At 38.5% G+C, this 9,357-nt stretch overlaps 1 protein-coding gene across 11 annotated transcripts in view; it reads right to left on the minus strand.

The window, feature by feature from the left end:
- The window catches only part of sorbs2a (sorbin and SH3 domain containing 2a), a gene marked incomplete at its 5' end in the record, with an annotated part of 44,994 nt that overhangs the window by 32,460 nt on the left and 3,177 nt on the right, over nt 1–9,357 (minus strand). For all 11 annotated transcript variants that reach the window (XM_036212033.1, XM_036212039.1, XM_036212036.1 and 8 more), the window contains 1 exon segment: nt 7,805–7,969.

Consider the following 9,357-nt stretch of genomic DNA (forward strand, 5'->3'; position numbering starts at 1 on the left):
GTGAAGACACGGTACACCCTAGACAAGTTGGTTGTCTGTCGCAGGGTCACAAAACCACATGCTCTAACACTCATGGCTAGGGCAAACTCCACAAAGAAAGGTCCTAACAGGATCAAACAGTATCTCAGTGTCCCCCGATTTTGCAAACGTATTAGCAATAACCACTTCCTAGACACACCTGATTGAGCTCATCACCATGCTCTACAAAGAGTATTTTGAGCAGGAAATAAAACAATAAAAAAACACAAGAAGGGGGTTGATGAGGACCAGCATTAACAAACACTAATATTGTATTTTGAATAGAATAATAGAATAGAATAGAAATACTTTATTCATCCCAGGTTGGGAAATTAGGCTGTTGCAGCATCAGGCATATACAGACAAAAAAGCAGTATTTACAAAAAATAAGGAAAAAAATAATATACAATAAAAACAAGAGCAAATTGTGCAAATTGTACATGTGCAGAAAATAATAAAGGGAGTGTGCAAATTTAGGCAGTAGTGAGAGTAGTGAATGTTTTGGAACATTATTTCAGTGTCCTCATACTTCAACCTTCTCTGCTAATTAATATGCCCTCTTAGTACCGTGTGATTTTCTATCACTCCACAAGGGTTAGCAGGCGCAGTCGACAGTGATGAGATGGGATACAACTTGTTCGGCAAGTTGACATCCAGTGATGGACTCTTTCCCTGAAGACATCTTCCCCCAACCCACTGTATGCCCTCATAAATCTGTCAATAAGACACAAGACACCCACATAACTGTCTGTGTGTGTGTAGATATGCTTTCTGGGAAAGTAACACTATTTGCCTTCTTCAGATTTAATGCAACCAGTTGTTTTTATTTTTTTTTCTTCTTAACTAATCATAAAATATTTCCATCCTTCAGGATATGATTTACAATTTGAGGATTTGCTTCTGACTCCAAAAGGAAGCCAAGTTCCCACAACGAGAGCGTGTAAACAGATTTAGATCCCCATATTATAAGTAATACTCGACCACACACACGCACACACCCATGTAGACACACACTTCACACACAGACTGGTAAATCATGGCTCTGGCGTCGCAAGCTGTCTGCGTCCAAATGATGGTCAGATTATAGGCAGCATCATGTTTCTCTGGGACAGATCAGCGGCGACACAGCAGCTGTGACCATGGCGTTCTGCTAAGGCAAGGCACGGGAAGAAAAAGGCTTCAGGCTTTCTAGCTTTGGATCCACTGGCTTTAGACAAAAACTGAGCAACTCCCTCTGAAGTCTAGTGGATGGGTTGCATGCACTTTATTATGCACATTTACCGTATGGGGAGAGATTTTCCATTAATATTCAGCAAGTGCTTGAGAAAATTGCTTACTGTATTATTTAGAAGCAAAGCAGCAGGCTTAAGCGTCAATAAATACTTTGAAATCTACTATTCCTCTGATAAAGTAAGTAAAAAAAGGATTCTCAAATATCAGACATGAAACAACTTTGTCAGATCTCATGATCATTTTGAAGGCCAGTGCACTTTATAAGGGTCAAGTTTTTCTTGAGTGCATTTTATTTTTATTTTCTGTGGTTTATCTCATGCCTGCAATTTAAGTTGACCACTGAGGAAACTGGCAATGTTTATAATCACTGGCTGTCTGGCTGAGGAGATGCAAAATACACAACTGAGTAAAGAAGTCCAAGAAATCCTGGTCAACTCCAACCTCAAGACCATCAAGCCACTTTAGCCAGTTGAGGAACTCAGAGAACGGCTGGATTATGAGTCCTAAAATGCTTTGACATGACTGATTAGACTCTCGCTTGGTTAGGAAGCTTGACCATAACAATCTCAGAAAAACTATCTCAAAGCCACAAACTGTCAGATTAACTTCCTTTCACAACATAGATTTCTTTTAAAGCCATAAAAAGTATACTTAAACTGATTATATAAATATTGCTATAGTCCAGAAAATGTAAATCTTTCAGATTGGTCCATGAATTCATATAAAAAGTCCATATGAAACCTGCGCCAGAGACATTGTAAAGGAACACCTACAGAGAACCATAAAAACAGGGATTACAGCACATCTATGAAGAGAATTAAGCACTAAATTGGCCTGGCTTTACTAAAAGAATGTTCAGATGTTGGCAAGGAGAATAACAAAGAAAAACACCATTATACATGCCCTGAAAAAGCTAGACCGGATACCATTAGTCACTTCAGGCTGCTCTGGTACAGACAATACAAGCAAACAAATCCCACCTAACCTCAATCAGATTACTTAAGACTTTTTTTTCTAACATCCCGTACCCTGCAAGACAAAGCCTATTCCCACGCTAGCAGCTTTGTACTGTCAAGGTAATGACTATAAATGCAGTATTTTGTCTTGTGCGTACTTAATTTCTAATGACAGAAGCAGGTTTATGTGTGGATGATAATCCTAATTCTTAAAAACATTGTTGTCATCCATTCTTAGTCCACATTTCTGCACCAACCTCAATTTGTCATTGAATACAATAAAAATCCTAAGATAAGTGTATCTTTGTTATAAATGTATTATCTCATATACGTCCGTGTCTTTTAGACTGTAGTGTATCGGCAACTAGGCTTCGAAATACATCCTAATTTTTGTACTTGATCAAATACTTTTCTATTATAAGACACAATTCCTTTTGTGTTTATTTAAAGTAAAACCGTCAGTGGAGAGTGAGTTGACACTGGGGAGATAATGGGCCCTGGGGTCTTGACCATGGACAGGCCACTCTGAGACTGATGCACACTTACAAGTTGTCAACAGATTAAGCTCCTTAACAAATCTATTTAAGGACTTAAAAGACAGAGAAGTCATTACAAAGGCATTTCATATGGTAGAGAAAGTCTGTTCCTTTTGTTGTCCAGGTACATGCTAGGGTTTTTTTTTTTTTTTTGGTTTTGTTAGGCAATTAAAGGGATAAAGATGAAGTTTACCCTGAAATCTTTCTTACCCATTATGATGTGTCACTTTTAGCTGTCTGTGATGCCCACTGGACAAACAAAGTAGGTCTTTCCAAGTGACCACATCCCTTTCTGTCTGGTTGTGGTCCTTAGAGAAGGACTTCCCAAGTGAGTGACAGATATCTATGCCTGCTCATCTGTGTATGAAGCTATTTCCGCCTTCCTTTATCCATCATTTGAATTTGGATTTTTGTTTCTATTCAGATTTTAAAAACCCTACAAGAAAAACTACAGGCCAGCAATCTAAACATGTCAAAGAAAGCCACGTCTTCATCCTTAGATGTGTCAGACAAAATAATAAAAAAAAAAATCTCTATGTAAGGCATTTGTTGAAATGGAATTCAGGGTGGAATAATCTTAAATCTCAACTGAACAAGATAAGTTCAGATGTGCTGAGATACTTTCAATTATAGCAATCAGGATCGCAAAAACAAAAAACTTGGTAAAATCCAACTTTTGGAATCAGTGAAAGCAAATCTCTATTTTTTGGTCGTTTTTTTTTTTTTTTTTTTTTTTGAAGAGTAGTAGTCAAATGTCCCCGGAGATGTGCCATGAACTTCAGCTTTGGCAGTTCCAAAAAAAGAAAAAAAATCAAACTCACAGGAGGACTAAAGATCCATCCTTAAAAGGCAGACTTTAGATCTGCTTCATTCTTCAATAACTGAACTGGAGCCAAGTTATTTTAGTGGTGCATTTTTGTGGCAAAAATGTGGAGGAGTGCAGACTTGTGGTGGGAAAAGAGACAGAAAAAAAGATTTAGGAATGAAGGTTATGTGTTAAGTACTGCCCACTGTGCTTGATATTAGGAAAATTAATAGACAGAATAAGTTGAAATGAAAGGAATTTTAAAAAGGCAGTACATTATCTATGACTACCCAAAAAAAGTGATTTACACATTTTTTTGGACCATCATAATCTTAATAAATGGGAATGGGAAATGGGAATACCAATAGGATCACCCTTAACAGATCAAAATATGATTGGAGTTGGATTGAAGATTCCTCACACAACATATTACATTAGTATTGCAGGTCATTCTAGCCCATCATCATCATGAACACATACTTGTGATAACTACAGTAACATTTGTCTCCTCTTTTAAGTGCCAAACGTGTCATAGAAGTGTTAATCTACTGCCATTAATTAATGTACTCTATTAACCACAGTAATATTTCAAATATTTTATTACTTTTTTTAATTTAAGCAGTAATGTGGCTCCAGCAACACGTTTTTGCTGAACGTTACTGGGTTGCTAATCCTCTGAATATATTTTACATACTTACTTTTTCGTTTTTTTACAGTGAGATTCACAGCCAGCTGCTTAAACGTGAAAGTGTATCTTATAGGCTTCCATGCACCGCACAAGCTGGTTATACAGTAGGTCATCTATAAAATTTGACCATGAGGCTATAGTAACAAAAAAACATTCAAAATGGTTAAATTGTAGAATTAATGTGTAGAATGTAAAATTAGAGAGCAGAGAGGCCAAATTGAGGGAATTGGTGACTTGGGTATATGGGGTGGAGAGGTAGGACAGTTGACTTCTGATTGGAAGATCGCAGGTTCAGTTCCGGCCTTGCCCGCCCGCCCATGTGTCGAAGTGCCCTTGGGCAAGACATTGAACCCCACATTACTCCTGGTGGTTATAGGTCGGCGCCGGTGTTTGTCAGCAGAGTGAATGTGTGTGTGAGTGGGTAAATGGGACTATGACTGTAGAACACTTCGGGCCTTCAAGGAAGATTTAAAAAAAAAAAAGCGCTTTATAAGTTATGTCAATACAAAATGTGATAATATTTATAAGTCATAAAAATATTAGCACCATTTAAAATTGGTACATGTTAGACAGCACTAAATGACAAAGCTGGGCTTTTTCTTTTATCAAATCACAGCCATTAGGGGATCTGTTTTTATCTCATTTTATTGCAATATTCATGAGTTAGAGAAGCAATTTTATCCTTTTGACTTTTATCAATTTATGATGAAAGTCATTATAGAAAAAAACCCTTCGGGCTCTCTTTGAGATTTGTTTGACAGCTGAGGTGACATCTTCCTTTCTCGTCTTTATTTCTGAATTGTCATTTGAGCTGAGAACACAGCAGATATTTGACAGGGAGTTGTCCAGCTTTCCCTTTTACTTTCTTCTACTGTCAGGCATTTGTAATTTAAAAAAAAATCTCTATTTTTTATTAGATTTCTGCGTTTTGGGAAAGTAAGGAAATTTATAAAAAGAAAAAAATTAAAACTAGGTTTAAAAAATTCTGTCATGCCACTCAGAAACATCAAAACTGTGCTTAAGCCAAAGGTTTAATTGCTTTGATGTGCTGATATTTCCAAATGGACTGATCCAGTCTTTCTCCAGAACACTGCTTAGCACCTTCCTTTTGCACAAAAAGTACAAAGCAGCTTGTTGTTAGATGTAGGTCAGATTTGAGGAAACGCTTCATCCGAGCCTTGTAACTGTTCCACCAGCACATTACTGCCACTAGTTGAACAACAGCTACCTCCAACAATGTGTCTGTTATCAGCTTTGTTTGTTCAACCTTGCCACTCATTAGCAGACCCCCCTCTGTCTCTAAGAATGAATAGAGCGGGTCAACATGCTGACCCTGCGTGCCCGCTCTCTGCTCATGCCGCAAACAACAGAGGGCCATGTGTTCTGCAGATTGCATCACAACTCTGCTAACGAGCAGAGCCATCGGCCTGAGAGCGCTAATGCAATTATGTAACACAAGCTCTGGTGCTGTGTGTCAGAGCTGGAGCGGTGGAAGATGGAATCCAATGTGACATGTTGGGGAGTTTGTTATCTTGCTCTTTGCCTAGATCTTAAAATGGACCCATGAGGACTGTTGTCGTGTCCATGGTGCGTACAAGAGATATTGTGCAAATAAAACAACTGATTGAAGGAGTGTATAGAGATTTCCTCACAACTGAGTAGCAGATCTACAAGCAATACTGGTTTATGCATTTTTCATGAAACACTATCAAATCAAACTATGTAGTACAGTACTGAGATTGCAGTTGATGTCCAGGCTTCACACACAATTCAACTTGCAAGAGCAATTACATGGAGGCAATATATCCAAAAAAATCACAGATTCTTGAGTTGTAAAAAATGAATGTCAAAACTAATAGTCTGCGATCATTTTGATGCTCATGGAATAGTGTAGCAGACACTAACTTCATTAAATACATCAAGACTTCTTAGAACTTCAAGGATAATTAGCTTTCTAACGACAATTCTCAACAGTAGGAATTCAATTCTACAACATCTAATACCTGATTCAGGAGCCGTGTGATCTAGCATTATGTCACTGATGTCACTGAAGAAATGGCAAATGATAGAAAATAAGTCAAGAACAAAAGTCGGAATAAAAAACAATAGAACTGACCACATGAAAAAGAGGATAACTTTTTAATAAAAACAGGTTAGCTCTACTGGGTACTGATTGTTTTTTTGAGGTCATAGAGAAGAACAGTACTGTTTTGGATCTGTTTGATGAACAGCCCAAGCACGCAGACCAGCTATCAGCACTTGCAGAGATTACATTCTCCAAACATAGTTTGGATTCTCCAGGTACCGGTGTTAAGTGCTGAGCTTGAAGATAACAGCAACTCGATTAGCTGAGGTACCATTTTTGACGTCACAGGACAGGACTCTTCCTACTTCCAAGAAGATCCAGGATCTTTGACATTTGACGTCATTTTTTATTTTAACGCCTGGAAAATAACAGATGTTTCCACAACCATTGAGAGAATGATTTTGGCTGTCCTAATGACAAATTGTTAAGTTAATTGCTTTCAATGATAAACTTTGAGCATTACTACTCCACAAAAAGCTCTGACATAAGATCCAACTTATCTGCTTTTCTGTTCAACTTCAGACAGAAGAAATAAGTTAATAAATATTAGAAATTAAAACTGGCCTGTCCCCCAATCAATGTGGATTTTGACATTTTTAACAGGGCTTTGCAATTTATCTGACTAAATAGAACAGGACAACAATTGAGGCTTCTTTCAATGTCCGAAGGCCACATAAAGAATGAGGACTACCCTTTTCTGTGTTCACCTACAGTCAAGGTGACATTCCACAACACCTTTGAGACCGCTTTAATGGCAGTCATGGTTTTTGTTGAATGGCAAATGAGAAACCATGAAAAACGGGTGTAACAAGACACTGGAAGTATGTGAAAACAGCCAAGGAGGAAGTTGAGATTTTGGGGCATACCTAAATGACATGAGATGCTAGAACGTTCTAAAAGGCAGTATCACTTTTTTCTTGTTCTTTTTAATATTTACCCATAATGCATTTCACTATAAATATAGAGAGTTAAATTGTGTTCATTTGTGTTACAAAATATTCATAGAAACAGTAGGGGATTTCTTTTTTTCTCAAAAAGGAGGCATTTGCTGATGCTATTTTAGATTTTTATGACAACAGCGCCTGTGACCACTTTTACTTACAACGACAAAAAAAAAATGCTCACTTGTAATCTGTAATTTTGGTTTTGGCAGAAAAAAAATAAACTCTATTCTCTATTGCTGTACAGGGTTATAAAATCTATTTAGATGTCTTAACTGGCATTTTTTTTTGTCAAGCATGACATTTCCCAAACAAGTAAATGTAGACATTAGCTGGATGACAAATACGTCAAGTGCAAATATTCCAGAATACTCTGCATGGTGAATAGACAGGTAGAGAAATGATGCAGCAGAAAATAAAACAACAATACAAAAATGTAATATATTGCTGTTTTTGCCATTTAAAAAAGTACGGTCATTACTTACTAAAAACAATTTATCAAGAAAAAAATAATACTGTAGTAATAAATATAGACTCTTACCCTCATAAAACCAGAAGGTTGAAGGATTTCTTGCTGAAGGCTCAAACAAAGATGAGGCGCCACAAGTCCGAGTTTCTTTTTGTTTGGCTTCTTTTCTCTCCTGTTCTTTCCTTCCTCAACTCCGAGCCCTTCCTTTTAATTTCCAGACGTTACACCGTCTAACGCCTGAGAAGCAACAAAACAACAGACAGGGCAAAAGTTTAGAGTGGGAGCCAAAAAGAGGGAGTGACGAGGAAGGAGAGTTCCCTGTTTGGGTGAAGCTGTGATCAGATACGGTTATTTTCAGACCAAGGCATGCTCGTCTATGAGACTGGAAAAATATCCCCCCCTCTGTGTTGAAGGGTGGGGGCTATGGGACAGGGCTCACTATCTCTATTTTACCACACGCGCAGGTTTGCATGCATGCACAGCACGCATTAGAATATGCACCTGCACATGTGCGGAAAGACTCGGTCTACTGTCTATTATTACGGCTTACAGAAATACTCCCATGCTTGTTGTAATTGCACGGTGCACATTACTTCAGGTGGGACCCACTTGTGAGTTTTGACAGCATGAGTGGCAGGCGTGGGATGCACGTGGGAGAGCTTTCGTCCTCCTGTCTATCCTCTCAGGTTTTAATGTCAAAGTGCCAGGACGTAAAAGTGTCCGTCTCTGCACGAACACCGGTAGGAACGTTCTGAGGTTTTCTGACATTTTTTTCAATTGTCTTAGTGTCAGTTCCTAAGCCGTACACCAACGACTTCTACAACTATGTCGTTTCCCGTACATCGGTAAAAATATGTCCCATCAACTACATGTCAAACCCTTAAATATAAATGATCCATCAACTCCCTTGTTCGTCTTTCTGCTGTGTAATCCAAATAGGAATGTATATTTGGAAGTGACCACACACATGCACAAAGATACACAGGAGAGAGGTCAGACCCCAGACTCTCTGCTATTCCCAGAATGATGACGTAACTACTGCAATTAGCTTTTCATACTTAGGGAGAGATACCTAAATCCAGCAGAGCAGCTACTGTGCAAATGCTATGTGGATGCCATCTATCTACTCCATATAAACACGTCAGTGACCCACAAATTGTACATCTTTTGTCAGATTTTCATATAAAACTCATGCACATAAACATTTATGAAACCAAAATCTAAGACTTGCCACCACCACCCCACCCCCCTGCCCCTAATATCAACTATGAAAGGACGTACAGTAGTTGAGATGTTCTAGATGGAGTCTGCTTCACTCTGCAATTGCTGAAGCGGAAGTTTTAGAATCCCACAATCCTACTCTAGAAAGTTTCTGAAATGCAGCAGCTGTCCTCCAGAAACTGCTGATCACGCGCCAAGGATCACGGAGAGATGGTGAAAAGCTGCTAAGTGACAGGTGCTAATGATGGAGCCTTGGGGCCAAAAATCGGGTCAGTATCAAGGGACCAATAGACTCCAGCTCTAAAGCCGCCACTTCACTTATACTACAAATATTATCGATGACATGCTTTTATCCTGCAGCCTAATGCGACCCTCAACAAAAACACGTCCTGATGAGGCACGCA

This window comes from Oryzias melastigma, linkage group LG1 (assembly GCF_002922805.2).
Source record: "Oryzias melastigma strain HK-1 linkage group LG1, ASM292280v2, whole genome shotgun sequence".
In the NCBI taxonomy this organism is placed as follows: domain Eukaryota; kingdom Metazoa; phylum Chordata; class Actinopteri; order Beloniformes; family Adrianichthyidae; genus Oryzias; species Oryzias melastigma.